General features: G+C 34.0%; 2 pseudogenes; both read left to right on the top strand.

Moving 5' to 3' along the window:
* The first annotated feature begins 898 nt into the window (after positions 1–898).
* Positions 899–12,917, top strand: LOC120158759 (annotated as a pseudogene).
* LOC120158643 overlaps positions 12,762–27,187 on the top strand; it is a 56,094-nt pseudogene continuing 41,668 nt past the window's right edge.

The following is a 27,187-nucleotide window of genomic DNA, read 5'->3' as shown; positions in this document are numbered from 1 at the left end:
GTCAAACCAGTCAAAACCGGTTCAAAACCGGTTAAACCGGTCAAAACCGGTTTCTAGCGTTCACTCGCCTGCGACAGCGCGTGTGGCGCGTGCGACGTCCTCCGGGGCTCTAAAAATCACGGAAAAATTTCTAAAAATTATTTTGAGCGATTTCGAGATACTTACTAAGATCGGTTCAAATTTTTGAACGGCAGAGAGCTCGATTTTGACTCGGCCGAATCTTTGACTGATCCACCTCCCCACGCGCCGCCGTCAACGGAGATCGAGGATGACACCGGCGGACTCGGAACGACACAAGGAACACGATGGTGCGGGAGGTGTCGTAAACGGAGTAGCGATCGACGATGAATTTAGGATTTTCTAGGCGATTGAGCTTAAAAAAAAACGTCGATGCTTTGACTTGAAATTCACGGTGTTTGGCAGCGTTTCGCTTCAATTAAATTGAGGGAATTGTTTCTGACTCGATAACGAACACGATGGTACTTTCAAAACGACGATCGGAATTCGGACGGTGTCGGAATCGTCGTCGGAAGTTGAGGTAAGGAAATGGAAATTTGGGAGGAATTGGGTTCTGATTTTCAGAACCCAATTCACGCATATATCATATATATAAACCAAATACCTAACTTTTTTTGGGTAAATTCAGGGCTTGGTCCCTGAATTTTCTTTAACTCTAAAACAAGCTACAAGTTTGAAAACCTTTCAGTTTAGTCCCTAAAAATTACCAATTTTCACAATTAAATCTTCAATTCCATTTAACTATTATTTTGATATTATCGGGTTGTTACAGGGTATGTAATGTTAGCATAAATTGAACGCATAATTTATGCTGGTTTTATATTTGACATGTATGGTATTCAAAGTTTTTAACAAACATGATTATGGTATTTATGTGATGATGCGGATGGAAGGGATCCTTGCTAGAGGGTCAACGGATGATTTGGTAAGTGGAATGAAAAATTACTTTGCGGTTAAAATGTTAAAAGTCGTAGATTGAATGATGTGGTTAACATAATGACAATTTGAATATAGGTTGTTGGAGATTGGGATCGTATGAGAATACTAAACGATCTCATAAGCCACGATCAAAATCAAAGGATAGATGCATTGACAGTGGCTTGCATGAGACACATGAAAAAACATATGTGATGATGTAAGCCAAATTTTGTATGTGAATTATAATTTTCTATGTGAATGCAATTATGTATGAGATGAGAAAAATTAGCAATAGGTTGTTGTACATGGTTGTTATACATACCATGAGTTATGATGATACTTACGATATATGTAGATCGGGATTTGCAATATTCCAAATGTCGTCGTTGTCATGAGACGTAATAGACAGATTGAAATTATAAATAAGCATTGAAAATTGAAGACATCATAGTAAAATAGATATAATAACTCACATCATTTTCATCATTTACGGGACTGGTCGAGCATTCCATTTCGTCTTCAAAAACATCAGTTGATGTAGGATGTGTACTTGTTTCCAAACTGAGCTTGACTTGAGGACATGTTAGTTTTTTATGTCCCTCGCCATTGCAGAACCCATATCGCCTAATTTTCTTCTCGACCTTGTTCTTTGCTACATCTTTTCACTTTTGTTGTTTTCGTTTAGGGTCACGAACGTTGTTTACTACACTGCTTCAGTTAATTGAATCATTCAAACCAAATGAGTGTTCAAATTCGGCCATTATTCTTTTCATCTCATCTCTTGCAGTTTTGAAAGATGCATCTATCTTTGATGCAATGTAGCATAACCGACTTGATGTTGTACATAGAGAAGTGAACCTTTCCATTTGCATTACTTCTGGGGGTACATTTAAGTCAACAAAACTTGGTGCACAAGCCTTCGCATCCTTAGTCCACCTATTTAGAATCAAAGACTTAGGTAAAGATGTGTAATCCAATTGCTTCAAAACGTGAAGTTGATGGCGACATGGAATCCTACTATCTCGAATTTTCTATACCAGCATGTTAGGGTTTTCATACCGACATCAAAACTGATTTCAAATCTCTTGTTTTTTTCTTTGTACTTTGTCAAAAATATAATTTTGACATTCATGTGATAAGGAATAAATATGTTCCTGATTTGCACATATAAATTTTAGCAGCATGACTTTCGAGGTTAATCAGTTTTGTGATCTGGAAGGGCTTTGTCTACAAACTTAAGTAATCACGAGTGAAGCATTCATAGACTCGTACCTTTGTGTTGAACGAATATTGACAAAGAAATGACCGGTTAGATATTCTTGTGCCCATAAGTGCCGAGAATTTCTCTTCTTAATCACCCATAGATGTTTTTCGACATTGAATTCTGAAATAATTGAACACATTTGAGTATCAAATTCCTTTGTTGTCCACTAGGAAGCCATGCATTTTGAAAGTGATGTTGTAAATTTAGGGACACTAATGTTAGCTTGTGCATTGCAAGAAAGATGGAAAGAACATATTATGTGCTTAGCAAAAGGGATAATAGATTTGATAGCCCTCTATATTACCCTATCCCCATCTATGTCAACTGAAATAGGTGATTTATTTATCATGGCTTGTAAAAAAGTCTTCAGCACCCACTCGAAAGATTGGGATGTTTAGTCAGCGATTATGGCAGTAGCAAACACTATTGTGCTATGTTGATGATTGACACTGACAATAGGCATAATTGGTCGACCATACAAATTATCTTTGTACATTGTGTCGAACACAATTACATCACCGACGCACGTGTAATCTTATCTCGATGTAGAATCAGCCCAAATAAGATTATGCAATGCCCCTGATTCATCTACCAAGTATGTCATAAAAAACCCGGGATCATCATGTTTCTTATAATCAATGTAAGTAATTAGTGCATTGACATCCCCATTGATGATTTCCTTTGCTTTACCTCTTTGAAGTGCATTGTATAGGTCTTTATGTGTAAATCCAACATTATGATAACCCCTGCCTCATGCGTTAAATAATTCATTACTTGTGATTTCCCAACACCGACATCTTTCAATGTTGTTGCCTCATCCACATCATCCTTACTCACAACTCTATTTGAACGCATAAATGGTGTCATAGCAGTTGTGCACAATGCATGATTATGTTCCTGAAAAGACTTACGCATAACTCATTGATAGTTTGTATTTGTTGATGTAATCAAGACTTTTTCCTTGAATCCGGTTCTTATGTCTGGCGTGTGAACACGTTGACGATCAACAATATTGACTTTGGATACTCGATACCCTTCATTTAAACAACAAATTTTTTGTGGCTTCACATTACCTTTCCTATTAAGGCATGTTGTTCCCTGACGTGCACTAAAACCATGTTTTCGTGTGTATTCCTTGTAAAAATCCCAAACTTCCTCATGTGAAGAGAAGAGCTGACCAACCAATCTTTTAGATTCATCAACAATAAGTACTTCATGGCATTCCTCGGTTGGATTAACATTGTCTGATGCAGTATGATCAATAAATAATGGTTCAAAAGTACGAAAAAAAGTTTGCTTGTTTTAGAAAAGTTCAGTGGTCCCAACAGGAGTAGATGTAAGTAAGTAGAGGTTCATAAAACAACATGCTTCATTGGTGCTTTCAATTATATTAGGATGTGGTAGTTGAAGGGTGCGTACAACATTTATTTCTTGGAACATATTTAGGTCTGTATAATTAATAAGTACCAAATTCAACATTTATTACTTTAAAGTAATAGGTAAATTTACAATGTAAGAGGTAAAAATATACCGATTTAATGACAAAATGTGTAAACATAAAGTTTCAATACGTTTTGTATATGTATCGATACTTTTGCTCTAGTATGTTTCCCAAACAAGATAAACCCAGAAAGTATCGATACACATATCAAATGTATCGATTCTTACAACTTCCAAACGATTACTTTAAAGTAATATCTAAATTTACAATGTAAGAGGTAAAAATATACCAATTTAATGACAAAATGTATAAACTTAAAGTTTTGATACTTTTTGTATATATATCGATATTTTTGGTCCAAAATGCTTCCCAAACGAGATGCGCCCATAAAGTATCGATACACATATCAAAAGTATCGATTCTTACAACTTCAAAACCAATTACTTTAAAGTAATAGGTAAATTTACAACGTAAGAAGTAAAAATATACCAGTTTAATGACAAAATGCATAAACATAAAGTTTCGATACTTTTTGTATATGTATAAATACTTTTGGTCCAATATGCTTCCCAAACGAGATGTATGCAGAAAGTATTGATACACGTATCAAAAGTATATATTCTTACAACTTTGAAACCGATTACTTTTAAAGTAATAGGTAAATTTGCAATGTAAGTGGTAAAAATATATCGGTTTAATGATAAAATATGTAAACATAAAGTTTCGATACTTCTTGAATATGTATCGATACTTTTGGTCCAGTATGCTTCCCAAATGAGATGCACGCAGAAAGTATCAATACACGTATAAAAAGTATCGATTCTTAAACATCGAAACCGATTACTTTAAAATACAAGGTAAATTTACAATGTAAGCAGGGCCGGCTTTGGGCAGGGGCAAGAGGGACACCCGCCTAGGGTCCATAATTTTAATTTATATTAATTTATCATACTTTAATAAAACTAAATTAAAAGCAGGACCCATAAATATTAATATAATATTTTCTTACATAATTCAAGAGAGCTCATAAATATTAATGTACATTAATGCAAGTTCAGTGTAAACTTTTTAAACGTTTAAATTAGATGTTCTCATCATAATGTTAAAAACTAAATTAATCATAATGTTTATAACGGTTACTTTTTATTTCCTATAAATGATAGGAGAGAATTGAAGTAAAATTAACTTATTTTTTATTGTTCTCAATTTTCAATTTCTCATATTTTTCACAATTCACAAACACAAAATCACAATTACTTATCATCAATTGTGGTCATTGAAGATGTTTTTAAAATCCTAAGTAAGTTTGTGTTTCCAAATTCTTTTTCTTTTTATTTTTATATATTTCTAAATTATATATAAACTTATTCTCTTTTTTTTGTTTCATAAATTTTGGATATGAAATGTCAAACGTGGATATGCATATACTTCATCTTTCTTCTAAGTTCAATCATTACGGTGTTGCGAATTTGGCGTATAAATACTTCGATCGAGGATCTTCCATTTACAGGTGTTATTGTTCTTTTCTACATTAGTTGCATTGTTATATAATGTTGCCTAAAAAATAATTGTTTGGTAGTGAAAAAAGAAAAAAAGAAAACAAATAGATGATTTAATAGAATCACAAAAGGGAGCACTTGATAAATTCTTTAAAAGTGGAGTAGGAGAGCCTTCTAATGAAAATTTAAATGATATTGCTAGGAATTTAAATAATCTTGATAGTTCTTCAAATTGTACCAATCTAGGTGTTACTGATGCAAATTTCCATGAAATCCTAAATCATATAGATGGTGACGTTTCTAATTTAAATGTCCATAATCATGAACAAAATGAGTCTAATGTTGAAGATATTGGGATTGATCAACACTTAGTCCCTATTGTGGACATTTATGATCCTAGAAATTGGGGTAATCTTGATAATAAATGATACATGCATCACAAGGCTCACATTAAAGGAAGAAGTAACAACTCTTCCAAATGATCCACTCGTCCAAGCATTGGAAAAGAAGACCAGAACAGAAGCAGACTTGCGATGACTTTTTGAATGGGATCCTGATCTTATTTATTTAATATGTCTTCTGGAGATACGACCGTATATCGCTTATCTTTTCAACGGTTCTTGTATCGCATCAATCCGATATCGGGAACTCAAGATACGGCCATTTTACTGAAGACGGTGCATGCAGAAAATCCTATACGGGATTAATACAGGATTTTGTAAATATTACGAATTTTCAATATTTTTATTGATTATTTTTAATATAACTTAATATAGGATGATGCATTATCTTTTAGGATTAGATTTATTATTTTATTAGGAATTAAGGTTGGGTTAAAATATTATTTTTAGTTATTATTATTTTATTAGGAATTAGAGTTAAGACATGTTTAGTTTATTATTATTTTATTCATTAGTTATTTAGGACCTTTAGAACTCAGCCCCTATATAAAGGAGGCTTCATTCAACTTTGTAAACGAAGATTTCTTTGATTAATAATACAACGAGAGTTCGTTTTTGCAAGTTCTGATTGCCATGTGCCTTCGAAGCTTCTTCTCCTTGAGTTCTTTCAAGTTCTTGTGAGGGAGATTAATCTTCACACTCCATTTTGCCTTTTCATCGCGACTAGGAGGGTTGGTTAGAGCCATTTTATCGTGTTTTCCTTTTCATTGCTACTAGGAGGGCTTGATAGGACATTATCCATCGATTTTCCACATATCCATCCACGCCATCAATCATCTTTATCGTTCACCTTCATAAGAGAGATCTTTTGATTTCTTGGTTATCTTATTTTATTTGCAATTCCTTTATCTTTTCTTTATCTTGTTTTAATCTTGTTTCTTACCTTGTTTCCAGCACCTAAAAGAAACTCTAAGAACCCTACTTGCTGCCACAACCTTCCCTTATTCATTCTCCATTGTTCTTCATTGAGTCTAGAGCTTTCTAGGTTTGATTCTTCAGCAAGAGAAACGTTGATTAACCCGCCACCGCTTCCCTATCAATTGGTATCAGATTTGGGCCGATTCTTGGAAAGAAGCAAGCAATCTTGCTTGTTCTTGCACACAAAACTGTTAAGGTATCCCAACGGAGCTAGTTCAGAGAAGATTCATCGTTTCAGGTTCTTTTTATATAATTTTAATTTAGATTCAAATCTTTCTTGTTAGTTTTCTATTTTTTTAACAAAAGAGAAGGCAAAAAAAAAGCCAAAATTTCAAAAAAAATTGTAAACGAAGGTATTTAGGGCTGATTTTCTCTGTATATCATATTCATCCTAATAGAAATCTCTAGTCCAAAATTAATCCAAATTGGAGTTCATAAGAGGCTTCCAATACATCCTTCAAGTTTCATTGGCAGATTCGGTCTAGGATCTTGTCGAATTTCTTGAAAATTCTACAGGAGGAATTTCGTGGTGAAAATGTTCAGATTGCAACTTCATATATTGAAGATCATTTACACAAAAAAATCAGAATTTCTTGAGATCAAGAACACCTTCGAACAAAGCGATCAAGAAAAACAGATTGTTTGAGGACTCACCGTTCAACATAGTCTGCTGGATACTACTGAAGGTATTTGCTTCTGAAATTTTACAGGTGGTTTCTTGACGCATCGACAGACATTCAAGAAGTTTTCCAAATTTTTTGGACACCAGTAACCCCCTCAAAAACGTTTCTCAAGTTGATCAAGCGTTTTCTAGGTTTCTGGGTTGGTTCTTTTTTTTCTTTGACTCTTAGTGCTTTAGGTTCTTTTGTTTTTCCTTCTTATTGTTCTTTTGCATTATCTAACACATTATCTTTCTTGTGTTAGTAGGATTAAAGAGTTTGCATGCTTCTTCCTTCCTTGCATTCTCGTTCTCTTGGAGTCTAACCCTTGTTTGGCCTGTTAGAACTTTTAGGTTTTCATATCGCCTTTGCTAGTAATCAAACTCCGATACGAACTGTGGAAGACTACTTGGTAAAGTGAGTTTTAAAGAGTACAAGATTGGCTTACTTGCCTCTCGTTGTGTTACTTTCTTGGAGTGACTTGTGAGGTTTCTTGTTTTGTTGAATTTTCTCTTTTATTTTTATTTTACTTTAAAATTTTCTTTCTAGTGTTATGATTCAGGATGGGCGACAAAAACAACAAGTCACTTACGGCTATCTTAGTCGTACTTGCCCAACTCACGACTCAAGTTGAAAGATTTGATGAAATCGTGAGAGAATTACAAGAACCACAACTGGATCTACCAAACCAGAATCCAAGACCAAACAATGCTGAACTTTTGGTACCCAGACGAGAGCAGCCACGTTTCCAAACACCCGAACTCTTTACAAAACCAAAGTTCACGATATTGTCTTTCAAAGAAGACAACGATCCAGACAGGTACATCGAATGAGAAAAAAAAGCTGATCTAATGTTCGTATACCATGACTGCCCCCAAGCTAAACAAGTTCACCTCATCACCATACAATTCAAATGATATGCTCGAACTTGGTGGATGCAAACAAGGAAAAAGATCCAGAACTTCCAAATTCCAACAATCACTTCTTGGACCGACCTCAAGGAAACCATGAGGAAGCAATTCCTACCGGTACATTATACACGAGAAGTTAAACTACGACTACACCGACTTCGACAAGGTAGAAGTTCAGTTGAAGACTACTACAAGGAGATGATGTCCTTACTCAATAGCGCTAACATAATCGAAAAAGAAGAGGCCAACGTGTTAAGATTCATCGTCGGCTTAAACTCAAACATCACTGATCTGCTTGATCTCCAGGTGTATGAAAACCTTGAAGATACACTAAAGAAAGCAATGACAATCGAAGCACAAATCCAAAGGAGATTTCGATTCATAGAACATAACCAAGGTATTTCATCCTCTTACCAAGGTAATCCTTCAAATCCTTCCTCATCTTCTACTCCATATTCTAAAAAAAAGCCAAGAGATGACAAACATGACAAGGAGAAAGAACGACCAGCAAAGAATGACACACTTCTAGCCCCTAAAGATCAAATGATAATTTGTGAGGAGGTAGGGAAAGCAAAAAAAAAAAAAAAAAAGATGAGAAAGAGGCAAAAGCAAAAGAGGTCACTAGTTACAAAAGCCAAAAGAATAATGACTCATGGGAGGTGAGTGAACCTAATTGTGAGAAGAAAAGAGTGACTCAAAATCTATGTGTGAGCAAAAAAGAATTGAGAGAGAACCTTCTTTACAAATAACCTTCTATTCTTGTTCACTTTAGGGAATCAATTGTTTCGATTTCTAACATTAACAAGGATTTTCTAGTGTGTTTTCATGTTTGTTACAGGATTTCCGAGAAGTGTTAGGTGATTCACCTAACGAATTACCACCGAAAAGAGGAAAACTATGCCAAACCAATCTAATTCAAGGTTCTATTATTTCTCGTCAAACATACAATCTCGAAGAAACCAAAGAGTTAGATTTGTTACAAAAAGGCTACATCCAAGAAAGCCTTAATCATGACGCCATATTAATGATGAAACATGACTTGAACAACTCCACAGGCTTTATAGTTTGTGCACAGGGAATCCATGTAAAGGATGAGAAAGTAAAAGAAACAAAAGACTGGCCCACACCATCTTCCATCTCCAAGAGTTGTCAAATAGTGCTAGTTGACCCTCCTGACGGGTTACCACCTGAAAGCCCTAATCACTATGCCATATCAATGAAGAGTCATGATTTATGAGATTCTAAATATTCGAGGACAAATCCTTTTGAGGAGTGGGGGAATGATACATGCACCAAAGTCCATAATACATGCTTCTTTGGACTAATGTTTCTACTCGAACCTATTAGAAGAACAAAGTCTCGAAGATTCAAAGCACATCTATTCGATTCGAGGTTGAATATTTTTGAAGAAAGGTAGGATTATACATTCATCACAAGGCTCACATTAAAGGAAGAAGTAATAACTCTTCCAAATGATCCACTCGTCCAAGCATAGGAAAAGAAATCAGAACAGAAGCAGACTTACGATGACTTTTTGAATGGGATAATGATCTTATTTAGTTAATATGTCTTCTGAATATACAACCGTATATCTCTTATCTTTCCAACGGTTCTTTAATCGCATCAATCCAATATCGGGAACTCAAGATACGTCCATTTTACTGAAGACGGTGCATGCAGAAAATCCTATACGGGATTAATACAGGATTTTGTAAATATTACGCATTTTCAATATTTTATTGATTATTTGTAATATAACTTAATATAGGATGATGCATTATCTTTTAGGATTAGATTTATTATTTTATTAGGAATTAAGGTTGGGTTAAAATATTATTTTTAGTTATTATTATTTTATTAGGAATTAGAGTTAAGACATATTTAGTTTATTATTATTTTATTCATTATTTATTTAGGACCTTTAGAACTCAGCCCCTATAAAAGAGGCTTCATTCAACTTTGTAAACGAAAATTTCTTTGATTAATAATACAATGAGAGTTCGTTTTTGCAAGTGCTGATTGCCTTGTGCCTTCGAAGCTTCTTCTCCTTGAGTTCTTTCAAGTTCTTGTGAGGGAGATTAATCTTCACACTCCAATTTGCCTTTTCATCGCGACTAGGAGGGTTGGTTAGAGCCATATTATCGTGTTTGCCTTTTCATTGTGACTAGGAGGGCTCGATAGGACATTATCCATCAATTTTCCACATATCCATCCACGCCATCAATCATCTTTACCGTTCACCTTCATAAGAGAGATCTTTTGATTTCTTGGTTATCTTATTTTATTTGCAATTCCTTTATCTTTCTTTATCTTGTTTTAATATTGTTTCTTACCTTGTTTCCAGCACCTAAAAGAAACTCTAAGAACCCTACTTGCTGCCACGACCTTCCCTTATTCATTCCCCATTATTCTTCATCGAGTCTAGAGCTTTCTAGGTTTGATTATTCAGCAAGAGCAACGTTCATTAACCCGCCACAACATCTTAGTGAGAGACTGGAACAACATGAAAATAGTATTGAGCATATGACTAACATGAATATTTGGAGTGAATTAAGAGTGAGATTAAAAACTAATCAAACACTTGATAAAGATTTACAATAAGAAATTTCAAATGAGAAAGAACGTTGGAGGCAAGTTTTAATAAGAATAGTTTGTGTTGTAAAATGTCTTGCTAAAAATAATTTAACTTTTCGAGGATCTAGTGATAAAATTTACTATGAGAATAATGGAAACTTTTTAGGATTAATTGAAATGGCTGTTGAATTTGATTTGCCTATGAAAGACCATATTAGACGTATTCAAAATGAAAATATTCATTATCATTATCTTGGTCATATCATTCAAAATGAACTAATCTCTCTTTTGGCCCATAGTATTAGAACTTCTATTCTAAAGATCATCCAGAAGGCAAAGTATTTATCTGTTATTCTTGACTGTACCCTTGATGTAAGTCATCAAGAACAAATGACTATAATAGTGCGATGCGTAAATATGTCAAACAACAAAGTAAAAATAGAAGAGTACTTTTTAGAGTTCTTGAAAGTGGATGATACATCTGGATTGGGGCTTTTCAATGAATTAGTAAATATATTGCAATCTCTAGAGTTGAACATTGATGATGTGAGGGGCCAAGGATATGACAATGATTCTAATATGAAAGGAAAACACCAAGGTGTTCAAAAGAGATTGCTTGAAATAAATCCTAGAGCTTTATATATGCCACACGCTTGTCATAATCTTAATCTTTCTCTTTCTGATACGACACATTCTTGTGTTAAAGCTATTTCTTTTTTTGGGATTGTGCAACGTATATATTCATTGTTCGCAAGTTCTACCAAAAGGTGGAAAATTTTATGTGATAATGTTCCGGAAACTGTGATATCTTTATCTGATACTCGTTGGGAAAGTCGAATTAAAAGTGTCAAAGCTATTAAATGTCATGCTCCTAAAATAAGGTTAGGTTTGTTACAATTATATGAATATTGTGGTAATGATGCAAAAGCAAAAAGTGAAGCAGAAAGTTTAACTAGTGCCCTTCAAAGTTTTGAATTCTTACTTGGAATGATTATCTGGTATGATATTTTATTTGCTATCAACACGGTAAGTAAGAAATTATAATCTAAATCAATGGCCATTGATACTACCATAAAGGAGTTGGAAAGTGTAATGTCATATTTTGAAAACTATAGAAATAAGGGGTTCGAAGCTAGTATAGATATTGCTAAAAGTATTGCATTAGATATGAACATAGAGCCAATTTTTCTGACTAAGCATTGTATTTTTAGAAAAAAGACAATTTGATGAGAATGACCATGATGAAGAAATGCAATCAGCAGAGGAGTCTTATAAAGTTAATTATTTTTTTGTTGTTGTTGATATGGCGATCGCTTCTTTGAAAGATAAATTTGAGAAGTTAAAGATTTTTGAAAATTATCTTGGATTTTTAATTGATTCTACAAGGTTGAAGTCATTAGATGATAATAAATTAAAAGAACGTTGCAATAATTTTAAGATTATTTTTTCTCATAATAATTTGTCGGATGTTGATGCAGATGATTTTTTTTCTGAAATGAAAGTGTTGCAATTGACTTTTCCAGATGTATTCATGTCAGCGCTTGAAGTTCTTGAGTTTGTTAATGCTAGAGATTGTTATCCTAATGTTTCAATTGCTTATCGAATCTTATTAACAATACCGGTAACGGTACCATCCGCGGAAAAAAGTTTTTCAAAGCTGAAATTATTGAAGAATTACTTGAGGTCAACAATGTCACAAGAAAGATTGAATGGGCTAACTATGTTATATATTGAGAAAAATATGTTGGAAAGCATTGATGTTGACACTATCATCAATGATTTTGCATCAAGAAATGCTCGAAGGCAATGTTTTTTTTAAGTATTTATATGCTTAAATATGTTTTTGACATTTTTGATATTGTAATGAATTAATATTTATTTAATTTAATAAAAAATTAATTAAAATTTTATATTGCATATTTTTTTAATATTCTTTTAAATTAGGGCTCATTTTTTAATTTTGACCTTGGCCAAGAAAAAATCAGAACCGGCCCTGCCTAAGTCCGTAACATTTCTTTCCTTTTCCAAGTTTCTGATCCTCCTTATTTCCCCCCTTGTTTTATCAGTCTCATTGACAGAAGTGGCGGCGGAGGCGGCGCCGCCTCAACTCAGACTCTCCGGTGCTCACCACCACACCGGCGGCCTTCTGCTTCAAACTAGAACCAGATCACCGCTCGTCTCTTTTTACGCAATACTCACCACAATCTGGACCGAAACTTCCCCTTCTATTAACAACAAAGAAAAGGGCTATTGATTATTGGATTATTTTACCTCCATCTTGAATCGTAGGTAATTTTCTTCAACTTTCTTCTATTTGTTTTTTCCTTTTTGCATTTGAATTTTCAGCTTTCAATTCTCTTGTTCTCAATCAATCGAGTTCATGATAAACTGAGCCTTTTGATTGACTCGCGTCGGGTCCTGGATTGCTTTTGAATGAGCAAGCTGACCCCTTGCTTTACAGTTTGACTGTTGAAGTCGTGAAAAAATGAACCCAGTTTTATATTAGAATAGCTTTTGGTTCAAGATTATGTAGAGAAATACTGATAAAGTAGTTCATAAGCCATCAAACTTTAACATACCGTGGCGTAGGGGCGAGATGTCGGTTGGTTTGGTTCAAAAAAATTTGGAAAACGAACTTCAGCAACCGACCCTTCAACCGACTAATGGAAAGACTTGAGTCTTATAGGACCTAATCGAACTGACTCAACATCGCTCTGTTGGGTCAGTTAAGTTGGTTGATCCGATTTTTATTCAACGTTTCTTCGAATATGGAAAATAAAAGGTTTATATTAATGTAATCACTCATTTTTGTCCGGGGTTTATTTAGTACATATATAATAATATAATGTAGTTATTGAAAATATTTTTTGAAAACATATAATTTAAACGTTTTTAAAGCATATAATATAAAATTTTAAAAATTGGTTTAAAAATATATAATATGGTTTTGAAAATACGATTTAGAAACATATATTATATAGTTTTAAAAACATATTTTTGAAAACGTATATTATATAGTTTTGAAAACACATTTTTGAAAATGTATAATATATAGTTTTAAAAACAGTTTTTGAAAACATATATTATATAGTTTTGAAAACAAATTTTGAAAACACATATATTATATAGTTTCGAAAACAATATTTGAAAGCATATATATTATATAGTTTTGAAAATAATTTTTGAAAGCATATATAATATATAGTTTTAAAAATGATTTTTTTGGGAAACATATATAATATATAATTTTTTAAAACATATTATTAGTTTTCATTATATATTATATTATTTTTATTTATTATTATATTTTTATTATTAATTATTTTTATTCGGTTTTTTTGTTTTTCAGGTCCAAGAGTCCATTTAGTTAAGAGTGCAACCCAACCGAGAAAGCAGACCTGATCCAACAAGCAAGCCCGGTTAGGGGTAGGCCTGACCTAACCTAATAAGCCCAATAGTGGGTTAGGGTTGTGTATACCCTAAAATGTCAAGGGTACCGCATGGAGGGACCAAGTGACTGGTGGCAGCGCGCGTGGAGGTCATGCTCTAGCACGGTTCGAAAACTGGCCGGGATTTTCGCAAGATCAGTGTAACAGCTCGCACAAATGACACTCGGTCGAACGTCCAACGAAAGAATCGGACAGAGATCCCACCCCTTTCGGAGCTACAACGATTGGATTCCAGGCTATAAAAAACCTCCGACCAAGCCATCAAAACAAGGGAAAACCATAAAGAGCGAAACAACATATATGGAAAAAGCAACAAAAAACATCAAAAACAAAAAACAACAACGAAGCAACCAATAAGACACAAAAATCACAAAAGAACCAAAATACTTTTCGATTTTTAACACCAGGAGGAGAACGGTCAGTAGGAACGAGAGACTTCGTCGAGAAAAGGTAAAACCCGAAAAGTTTTTTTTTCCTATATCTACATCAATAGAGGCGTTTTCGTGATGTTTGGGGGTCGGTTTCGACCTTAGGGTGTAGAGATCTTTTGAATGGGGTAGATTTTAGGTCCCCGACCATCGGAGGCGATGGCCGATACGACGAAACAATGGCGGTTGGTCGCCTGAGGGGTATCCGGCCCTAGGATGACGGGGGAGAGAAAGAAGAAAGTTGAGAGAATTTAGGGGAAGGGTGTTTTGAGAAATGAGGGATAGTGAGTTTTTTTTTGTGTTTTAGGGGGTATTTATATTGGGGACTAGGCTGTGATTATGAAAATTTTAATTTATTTCTGCAGTCCTTGGAATTTTGATGGGTAATTCATTTTGGTCACCTGTTGTGAATTTACCATTGAATTTTGAATTTATTCAATTTAATCCTTGTTTAAAATTTTGATATTTCACAATGTAGTCTTCTTACATTTTGTTTTTCTCTTGCAACTCATTTTTAGCATCAATTTGGTCCGTAAATTTTAATTTGTTCCAATTTGATCCTTTAACATCTTCATTCTTTATTTTAAAAATTTATTATTTTTATTTCTTCTAAAATTTAACATTTCTTTCTCTTTTATTTTATTTTTATTTCTTTTAAATATTAATATATTTATTTATTTATTTTAAATTTCTTTTGAAATTTAACATTTTCTTCATTTTTATTTATTTCTCTTTTAATATTATTTTACTTTATTATTCTTTCTTTTTATCCTAACTTTCTTTTTATTCTTATTTCTCAATTCAACTTTTTTAATTTTTCTCTTTGATTTAGTTAACATTAATTTATTTTATTTTACAATGTAACATTTTTTAACATGTTTTTAGGGGGAATTTTAGTTGATCAAATGTAAGTAATTTAAATCAAATTTTAAATTTTAATTTTAATTTTAACTTTCACAACTAAGACAACCGAGAAATTAAATTGTACTGAAAGGGCAGTACCAGGGTGCTAATCTTTCCTTGACTGTAATCGACTCCCGGATCCAATTTATTTCTGGTAAAACGCAGATCAGGTAAGATGGTAAATTTAGGTGTCTGGTCAACCTAATGATCGGTGTCGGCTCTAACACATTTATTTAAGACAAAGCTCAATTTCGGGCCCACCCGAAGGACGGTTACGACAGCTTGGCGACTCTGTTGGGGACAGGTAAGTGAGTTAGGCTAAAATTAATTTCCGGTTATCTTCTTAAGAGAAAATTGTAATTGTAATTGTAATTGTAATTTTAAATTTGAATTTATCTTTTCGATCTTTATTTTTTTACCTTTGATTATTATTTTTCATATAAATAGTCGTACTAATATTTTTTTTAATGATTTTAGCTTTTAAAAAATTCACCTCAGGCTCTATACCTGAGCCCCGAACCCTTTCATAAGTGGAGGTGAAAGCGACACTTTTGTGGGAATTTATTCTCCGTATATGCCTAGAAGTAACCTTCAGGATTCATATACCTTATGTCTTCGTGTGAATTTATTATCTGTACAGACATAAGGGAATGTGTCCTTTCGAGTTTAACTTGGTCGTATGAGCTTGTAATGAGCTTAGGACTGAGGGTTTGGCAAACTCAACGGGTACCAGCAAGGAGAACTTGGGTACTTTTTTTTATAACCTAAACTGGGATACTGCAAGAAATTAGAGCCCACCCAAAACTTCATTTCAAAACCTAGGTTATTTGAGTTATTCCTTGCTTTATTTTATGTTCAAATCATGCGAACTAGAAATATATGCGGTTAGGATTTATTCAAAAAATTTAACATGCGGGATAGAGATCATGTCCGGGTAGGAATAATAAGCATGTGGGGTAGGAATTTTTATTTACATTATTATTTTGATTATTATTTTATCTTACTAACTTGTTTCTTTTTTATCTTGTTTTTCTTTTATTTTTATCATTTGCATCATTTAAAGAAGTGGTGTTCGCAAAAGGTATTCGTTAAACTCAAATAATTTGCATTAATGGACAAAAGATTTGTAATGCAAGAGGTGAAAAATGCAAAGGACCGTCTATGGTTAGAGAAGACTAAGAAGTAAAAGGGAGATAATATGCAAAGTAACTATGTGTCAGATCTTGTTGGGTATGCTGCCGTCAGCCTTAAACAGAACGATGTTCAAGAGTTGAGGAGCATTTGGGACAGCTGGAAAAATGACAGAAAACAAAGGTTCTGCCAGCGGTACAATGATATTGCACATCTGCTCATTTTCAAGATAGACAAGCCCCTAATTCGAGCCTTGGTGCAATTTTCCGAGGTACAATTACTTTACGTTCAACCAAGAAGACATGGTGCCCACAATTGAGGAGTATACTACTTTACTACATTGTGAAGGAATCAGAATAGACCGGGTCTATACCAAATATATAAAAAGTCAGCCTTTCAAGAATTGATTGTCAAAATTTGCAAGGGTAGATGAAAAGTGGGCAAGTGACCGGATTCAACACAAAGGTAAAGAAGAAGGAATTGCTTTGACCCACATCAAGCAAGTAGTGAAGAATCATCCAGATGAATGGAAGGTGATTGACCTTTTTGCACTGAGTATCTATGGCTAGGTTATTTTCCCAAAAACTTTGGGATATATAGAGCGAGTTGTGGTGGAACTGTTCGAACAACTACCTAAGCAAATGAACCCTGCTCCAGCAATCTTAGCTGAAACTTTTCATTCACTTAACCATTGTAGAAAGACCAGGGGAGGAAAATTTATAGGGTGCATACAACTTCTTCAGATTTGGATCCATAGTCATTTCTGGAAGACTGATGGGATTTCTTACCGCCGATTCAGCACCACTTACTCTCCTTTGGAGGAATTCCTTACACAAAAGTGGCAAGAAGGCATTCCGAAGGAAATATGGGTAAATGTATTCATGCACCTTCAAAATAAGGACATTGTTTGGAGAGCCCCTTGGCTGACTCATAGTGATATATTTTATCAATGTGGAGACTCAGAAATCATAATATTACTTGGGTTATGGGGAGGAGTTGGTTATTCTCTGCTTTTAGCACTCCAGTAGTATGGGGCACGTCGGTTTTTCCCAGTTACACCTGAGATATTTGGATCAGCGTTTGCATACCATGAGAACAACTATAAGAAGAAGGTCAAAGATATAGATGAGTCATGGAAGAAGATATTTCGTACGAATTTCGTAACTGCTAAGGACATGCTTACTCTAGATTATATAGAATGGAGGAAGCTAAGGAAGAATGACACCGTTCTCATACCAGATCATGAGGATACTCAGACCATGGAAGAGCATTTTAAACATGTTCCTTCTGAATTAGAGATAGCAAAGAAGGAATTCAAAACTGAAAAGGAAAATCTGAAAAACAAAGACTAAGGGAACTCGAACCCAAAAAATTCCAATGGAAGTTAGATGTCGATACTCAAAAGGATCGAGCAGATAAACTGGAAAAGAAATAGAAGAAAATATGTTTTGAATTGGAAGATTTAAGAAAAAGGGTATCAAGAGCAAGTTCAGAACAACTTTAGCTTGAAAAGATCTTCTGAGTACTGGAAAGGTGAAGCCAGCAGTCTGAAAAGGAAGTTCGAGGGACATGATGAAAAAGAGACACTGAAAGAACAATTAAAGACTTCCCAAAGACGTTTGTTAGAAATCCAACACCAGAACAAACGGTTAAAGACTAAGGTAGCCGATCCGGAGAGGTCTCTTCAAAGACAACAAGAACAGGATGACAAAACCATAGCTGAGTTGGAGGCCATTATGGGTAAATTCAAGAAACAAGCAAATGAGCTTCAAATAGTCCCTTTCGATGGAGGACTCCAATGGCGTTTCTGTTGGGAACAGGCTGAGCAAATGGTGAAGGTTAGAGATGCAGTTATTCGTGACTTCCTAGAACAGGTACAGAAAGTGGCACGCCACTTGCACGGTTTGGCCAGAGAAGCCGGGGTGGTTTGACAAGGTATACGCTACTAAAAGATGAAGTAAGAAGACTTGTCAATCTATTAGAGATCGTTCGGGGTGCATAGGACTTAGTCAAAAATGTACCTTTGAGTTGTTTTGATCTCTTAGAAATAACACTTTTGTCCCAATAAATATTATTTATAATAATAAACACGTTTTTGGATCAGTGCCTCGAAATTTCATGCATCATGCATTCATGCATATTTTGCATATTTTTCTTTTTATTTCTTTAAATTCATATTAACTAACAGAAAATGTCTCATCAAAAAAGGAAAAAACACTAGACATACCACCTCAAGCATTGGACACACCTCATCTTCACAATACCCGTTCAAAGAAAAAGAAGGATCTAGAAGAAAAAATAAGTCAAAATCAACAAAATACCTTGGATTCCATCACTAGGAACCAAGATTTATTGGTTGACCATATTATTTCAAGGTTGTCTGGCCTAAATCAAATGAATGCTCCTAGAGTAGGGGCATCTGAGGGGTTGGTTGTACCACATACTCCACAGTTGGTTATTTCACTTGGAATCTTACCAGGACTTCAAGGAGATTCATCTGCCGCGAAAGCACGGGCCTTTGTAACCAACCTCAAAATAATCCATATTATTACCATATTCCGGATTTTGATGAGGAAGTCAAAGTAAAGATGGTGGAAATGACCATTAAGCAAGGAAAGATAAAAAGAGGTAGGTCAAGTAGAAAACCTCATATGAAGAAGAGAGAATGAGAGATCAACAACATCAACACCAACAAAAATGTTACGATCTCTAAATCAAAACCAACTGTAAATGTACCATCAGGTACTTTTAGACAAGATTCGAGGGAATCAATGAGTGAAAGAGGAAATAAGCATTTTGATCATATTCCCATGACATATAAGGAGCTTTATCAATAATCTTTTGACACACATGAGGTGTCACCATATCCAAAGGAACCTCTAAATCCCCCATACCCTATGTGGTATAATGAAAATGCACACTGTGAATATCATGGCGGTGTTCCAGGGCATGCTATTGAAAACTGCTTCGCCTTTAAGAGGATTTTCCAAAGAATACACAACAAGAACTGGATGCATTTCAACAATTCAGAGTCATACAACGTTGTGTAGAACCCTCTGTCTAATCACCAAGAGAATGGAGAAAATGCAATCACCAAGAAAAAGGGTAAGAAGGTCAAAACCAAAGTTTCCAAAGTAAAGTCAACTCTAACTAGGGTATGGAGGTAAATGATAAATGTGGGGTTTCTTACGCCGCATCCTAGCACTCGAGATTACAAAGGTGACAGTTATTGTTGTTATCACAATGAGGACAAACATGATGTACAAGAATGTGTTGAATTTAGAGCCTTGATCCAGCTAATGATGGACAAAAAAGAGCTGGAATTTTACGATGAAAGCAAGGACACTGCCGAAGAAGATGTTTTTGCAATTGGATATGCATATGAAAAGTGAATGCCACAATCGAGAAACAGGGTGTCTTGGGATGAGACAAGAGGAGATCATCGATATTACCTCAGAGTTGTGTTACCTATGAAATGATGTCTTGTTTGAATTTATCTTTTATATGCTTGAACCTTTTTTTAAATGACATTTCTTTGAGTAATAGAAAATTGTTTGAAATCCAGTGAATATCAAGTATAATGAAATGAACATATTGAGAAATGAGGTTATAGCCTTTTGACATATGTTGAGATCAAATTCTTTAAAAAACAATAAGATCTATATCTTTTACCCGAAAAAAGAAAAAAATATTTTCTCACACGTACAAGTATGGAAGTAGACAAGATGGGGCATCTTCGATGCATGACATTGCAAGACCAGTTAGTTTGCATGTTTGTTAAAGACATTCTATGACGATATACAATTTTCACAAATTGAATGGTGGAATAGATAAATTTGGCTTATATCAGTTGCTTAGAAGTTTAGCTCTAAAGGTGAAATTTTCTAATTTTCACTGGTACTCATACTATAACAGATTCTTCATGAAAAACTTAGAAAATCTCAAAATCGAATAATTAATGAGATATTAATTTTAACAATGTTGGGTGCACTCCGCTGTAAGTAGTAGGTTGTTAATCTTTGGAGGTAATGTCTGAAGCAGCTATAGTTGTAATGTCCGAACTTTATGAAGTGAGTTTCGTTTGAGTTTGTCAAGTCGAAGACTTTCTGCACTTGAATCCTTTAATTAAGGGTATTCTGCTAAAGTAATGGGAAATGTTAAGTTCCCTAACTTTATAAATACGAGTACATTCAGATCATGACACTTGTTTTTATGTGTCGAGATGAATCTTCCAACAAAATCTAAAACGAGGACATCAAGTTTAATAAAGTATAATTTAAAGAAAGACTATAAGGCATGGAATAAACGTGGATTTGAAATTAAATTTTGATGAAAGGTGGACTAAGGGAGTTAGGAAACATCTGTTATAGTTGACTACATAAAAGCACTCAGGGGTTTTGTTTTTAGATCGATATTTTGGCGCTATCTCTGCTTAAGGAGTCTGCGAAACTTGAACAAATGGAAGATTCCTGAGAACTGAAATAGAAATGCTCTCTAAAGAGCCTTACAGTGGAATGCATCAGTTGCGCTATTTTGTTTACATCCTATTTGAAAATCATGAAAATCAAAACTAAATTGCATTGCCTTCTCATATCACCCATGGATCTTGACACTTGTCAAAGGGCTATAACTTTTGAAAAAAAACTTGTGTGATTCATTTATTTGATACTTTGCTTAAATTGCTTTGACATCATTTCTATACTAAACCTTTTAAAAAATGAGATATATCTCAAACAACACATAGTTTCTCGAAAAATAGGTTGAAGGACCTCAAACGATGTGGGGCATCTCCAGGTTTCCAATATCTTCTCTTTCCACCACCAATGCCTCCTGACGTAGTTTCTATCAAAACAGAGCTTGACATTGCGAATGAGAAGGTAGTGTTACAATCCATGTCTAGACGTAATACTAGATCAAAGGGATAAAAATAACCATCCTAACCAATCATTTCAAAGTGAGTATGAACAATACAAATGGTTGCTTTATCCAGCACAATGTGTCTATTTACTATGAAGATGGTTGTCCAGCAAGGTGCAAGAGACTTACAACAATGAGTTGGCTGGAAAGAGTTTAGCTCGTGATGACGAGAAAATCGTTCACTATCGAGCCCCTCCTGAAGCATGAGTTTACTGTTGTACTTGAGGATGACATATCAAAGAGAAACAACAAGAATGCAAGCCTTGATGATAATGACAACCCAAATGAGCGTGAAAAGAAGAAAACAAGACACTTATAACTCAACGACATTTAGAGTAAAGATAAGATTTATTGCCAAGATTCCCATGCAAGAAATTCAAAGTACTCTACGAGTACAAGAAGGTGAGAACTCACAAGAAGCACTGAGAGTGCTTGATATAATTTCAAGGCAGTATGCCTGCTTGTTCGCCAGTCTTTTTCCATGACTATCAGAATAATTTAACGGATACTGGAAGAGGAAGCCTTGGCTGTAGAAGTTGTCATTTAAGCTTCAAAGCCACGTAAGAAAGCTTTTCACTTATTATTGATGTGTCAATTAAAATGATGATTCAACCAGTTTCAGTAGTTGATCATCAATTGAAATGCAAAAGAGTCTTACTCCCTCGAGTAAAAAAAAGGCTAAAAGAACGCTTAAGAATCTCTAGATTCAAATTGATCCATACAATCAATAGGGAAAGATCATTGGATTGAGCTAACAAATGAGCAAATGTCAGATATTTTCCATGAACCAGTTAGTGTTGGGGCATGATCAATTCCAAGGACAATACCAGCAGACAAAGAATGAGACTTTGTCCAAAAAATAAAACAAGAACTAATTCATTGTGCATACATCTTAGACACACTTAATAGCATCATATTTATCATTTTTTGCATACATAGTTTTTGCAACTTTAGAGTAAAGTTTCAACCTCATGACAAAGGATACTTGATTTAAAAGCAACTTCAAAAAATCGATGGTGGTTGCTTAACTCAGCAACGATAAACTTCACCTTAACTAACTTGACCTACAGAAAGATCGACAGATCTTAGAATCAACTTCTAATCAGGTTCGAGAGCCAATTCAGTCAACTTCAATAGCCAATTCAGAACGGATTCAGCGATGAGTGGTTACTTTTCAGTTAAAGTTTTCAAGCCAGACTTCAACTCTACGACGGATGATATTCGGCTGACAGACTACCTCATGTGGCTTTCTAGCAAAGAAGAGTCACTTGAAGAACGCCTCACCTGACTTTCCCATGAAGGGGAGTCATCTAAAGAATTATGACCGGCTTAGACCCGCGAAGATGAGCCATCCTTCACTTAAATGAACTATTCACAACATAGCTCAAGGCGATAAGGGCTATATTTCAATGAAAAATTTCGAGTTCGATTCCATTCAGGTCGAGGGCATATCAACCACATGGTAGTAGCGAGGAACTACTTTTCGGTTAAATTTTAAACCGATGTCTTTAAGTCAAGAAGAAGACCTAGGTTGGCTGTGATTTAGCAACAAAGAACTATCTCCCAACCTAATTTACAGCATAGCTTAAGTCGAGAAAAGTTGTCTGTCAATGAAAACTTTTGAGTTCGATTCTATTCAGCTCGAAGGCGTATCAACTGCATGGTAACAGTAAGAAGAAGACCTATGTTGGCTGTGATTTAGCAACAAGGAACTATCTCTCAGTCTAATTTACATCATAGCTTAAGTCAAGAAAAGTTGTCTGTTAATGAAAACTTTCGAGTTCGATTCCATTCAGCTCGAAGGCGTATCAACCGTATGGTAGCAACGAGGACCTACTTTTCGGTTGAATTTTAAACCGAGGTCTTTAAGTCAAGAAGAAGACATAGGTTGGCTGCGATTTAGCAACAAGGAACTATATAGCTCCCTGCTTAATTTACAACATAGCTTAAGTCGAGAAAAGTTGTATGTCAATGAAAACGTTTGAGTTCGATTCCATTAAGCTCGAAGGCATGTCGACCACATGGTAGCAGCGAGGATCTACTGTTCGGTTGAATTTTAAACCGAGGTCTTTAAGCCGAGAAGAAGACTAAGGTTAACTACGATTTGGCAATAAGAAGCAACTTTTTAGTTCAAATTTCGAACTTGATTTCAACTTCATGACGAAGAATATCGCGTTCAAAGACATCTCAAGATCGAAAAATGATTCACACTCAATATGGCTTAACAACAAGGAATCGTCCTCTATTTTTAAGTCGAATCTCAACTCCGCAACAGAGGATAATCGATAAAAGATTCGACTGCAACATTGAGTCGGATTTTAAACTTAGAGATCAACAACCCTAACATGAACATGCTTTTTCATATCCATATGCACCGAATGAAAATTTGTTTATTTTTGTCTTTGCCCTATTTTCATTGCACAATAATGGGCAAAGAGGGGCAACTGTAGTCACTCATTTTCGTCCGGGGTTTATTTAGTACACATATAATAATATAATATAGTTTTTGAAAATAATTTTTGAAAACATATAATTTAAACGTTTTTAAAGCATATAATATATAATTTTAAAAACCGATTTTGAAAATATATAATATGGTTTTGAAAATACGATTTAAAAACATATATTATATTATTTTGAAAACACATTTTTGAAAACATATATTATATAGTTTTGAAAACACATTTTTGAAAACGTATAATATATAATTTTAAAAACATTTTTTGAAAACATATATTATATAGTTTTGAAAACAATTTTTGAAAACATATATATTATATAATTTCGAAAACAATTTTTGAAAGAATATATATTATATAGTTTTGATTTTTTTTTTCAAAGAATATATAATATATAGTTTTAAAAATGATTTTTTTGGAAACATATATAATATATAATTTTTGAAAAACATATTATTAGTTTTCATTACATATTATATTATATTATATTATATTATATTATTTATTTTATTATTATTATTATTAATTCTTTTTATTTGGTTTTTTGTTTTTGAGGTCTAAGAGTCCATTTAGTTCAAAGCGCAGCCCAACCGTGCAAGCAGACTAACCGTGCAAGCAGACTAACCGTGCAAGCAGACTTGATCCAACAAGCAAGTCCGGTTGGGGGTAGACCTGGCCCAACCCAATAAGCCTAGTATTGGGTTAGGGTTGTGTAAACCTTAAAATGTCAAGGGCGCCGCATGGAGGGACCAAGCGGCTGATGGTAGTGCGCGTGGAGGCCACGCGCCAACACGATTTGAAAATCGGTTGAGATTTTTGCAAGATCAGTGTAACAGCTCGCACGAACGACACTCGACCGAGCGTCCAATGAAAAAATCGGACGAAGATCTTGCCCCTTTTGGAGCTACAACGGTCAGGTTCCAGACTATAAAAAGTCTCCGGCCAAGCCATCAAAATAATGGAAAACCATCAGAGAAGCGAAACAACATATACCGAAAAAGAAACTAAAAGCATAAAAAACAAACAACAAGAACGAAGCAACCAATAAGCCACAAAAATCACAAAAGAACCAAAATAGTTTTCGATTTTTAACGCGGGAGGAGAACGATCACCTAGAACGAGAGACTTCACAGAGAAAAGGTAAAACCCGAAAAGATTTTTCCTAGATCTATATAAATAGAGGCATTTTTGTGATGTTTGGGGGTCGGTTCTGACATTAGGGTGTAGAGATCTTTCGAATGGGGTAGATTTTAGGTCCCCGACCACTAGAGGCGGTGGCCGGTACGGCGGAGCAGTGGCGGTTAGTCGCCGGAAGGGTATCCGGCCCTAGGCCAATGGGGGAGAGAAAGGAGAAAGTTGAGAGAGTTTAGGGGAAGGGTGTTTTGAGAAATGAGGAAGAGTGAGTTTTTTTGTGTTTTAGGGGGTATTTATAGTTGGGACTAGATTGTAATTATGAAAATTTTAAATTATTTTTGCAGTCCCTAGACTTTCGATGCGTAATTCATTTTGGTCACCTATTATGAATTTACCCTTGAATTTTGAATTTAGTCAATTTAATCCCTGTTTAAATTTTTGATATTTCGCAATTTAGTCCCCTTACATTTTGTTTTTCTCTTGCAGCTCATTTTTAGCATCAATTTGGTCCATAAATTTTAATTTGTTCCAATTTGATTCTTTAACACTTTCTTCATTCTTTGCTTTTAAAAAATTATTATTTTTATTTCTTCTAAAATTTTACATTTATTTCTCTTTTTATTTTATTTATTTTAAAATTAATATTTTTTCATTTATTTTAAATTTCTTTTGAAATTTAACATTTTCTTCATTTTTTATATATTTCTCTTTTAATATTATTTTACTTTATTATTCTTTCTTTTTATACTAACTTTATTTTTATTCTTATTTCTCAATTTAACCTTTTTTTTATTTTTCTCTTTGATTTATTTAACATTCATTTATTTTATTTTACGATCTAACATTTTTTGACCTCTTTTTAGGGGGAATTTTAGTTGATCAAAGGTAAGTAATTTGGTTCGAATTTTAAATTTTAATTTAACTTTTAACTTTCGCAACTAAGACAACCGGGAAATTAAATTGGTACCAAAAGGGCAGTACAAGAGTGCTAATCATTCTTTGACTGTAATCGACTCTCGAATATGATTTATTTCTGGTAAAACACAGATCAAGTAAGATGGTAAATTAAGGTGTTCGGTCAACTTAATGATCAGTGGTGGCTTTAACACATTTATTTAAGTCGAAGCCCAATTCCAGGCCACCCGAAGGACGATTATGACAATTACAAATAAGTACTTAAATATATCATCTTTTCCATTCAAAACAATTACTTAAAGTTGTCAATTTGGTCTAAATGGATATATAAGTTGTTTTTTTTAGTCAAAATAGCTACCTAAAGTATTTGATCTTTTTCATCTAAGATTTAAAAAGTTGACATGCTGCATTAGTTAAAGAATACTTGAGATACTTAAATGGAAAATACAGTATATTAAAGTACCAATTTTAACTAAAAAATATTTTAGGTATTTATTTAGACCAAAAATGGTAATTGTAGACAAGTTTGACCAAAAAATACTTTAGGTGCTTAGATGAAAAATATGGTATACTTTAAGTACTTATTTGTGATATAAGCCAAAATAAAACATGAATAGAAGTAGGTTTGGATTTTGGTTAAAATATTATATGTTATATATTTATTATATTTTGTAAAAATAATTTAAAAATTTAAAAAATTATATATGTATATTAAACGTCATAACTTAACCTTGTTTGATAGCTTACTGACTTAACCTATTTTAACCTCCTAAGAAAACTGAATTAACTATGAGAACTGAGTAGGCCAAACTGATTTGACTGAAGATTATGAAATAAGTCAGTTTGAAAGGACTTTTGTTTACCTCTACTGTAGCATTATAGGTCTTTATGCTTTTGAAAGAAGACAATGACTTATAATCTCCAGCTCAAAGGAAAAATACTTATAATCTTGATAATGGGCTTCGAAATGCTTTAATGCCATAAATCAGTATGACCAAGATTGAGTGCTTAATGAATGCATCAGTTGTGGTTGTAGTTTAGCACTTCTTTTAACCTTATTTATTTAATCTACGAGAGTTAATTGAACTTTTCTGTTATTTCTTTGTTGCTTTTAACACCCTTTTGCTGCTCATCAATAGTTCTTTAATTATTTGTTCCCTAATTGAATGTTTGTTCCAGATAAAACAG

This window comes from Hibiscus syriacus, unplaced genomic scaffold, assembly GCF_006381635.1.
Source record: "Hibiscus syriacus cultivar Baekdansim isolate YM2019G1 unplaced genomic scaffold, ASM638163v2 tig00111330_pilon, whole genome shotgun sequence".
Lineage (NCBI taxonomy): Eukaryota > Viridiplantae > Streptophyta > Magnoliopsida > Malvales > Malvaceae > Hibiscus > Hibiscus syriacus.
This window is presented reverse-complemented; position numbering and strand designations above follow the sequence as displayed.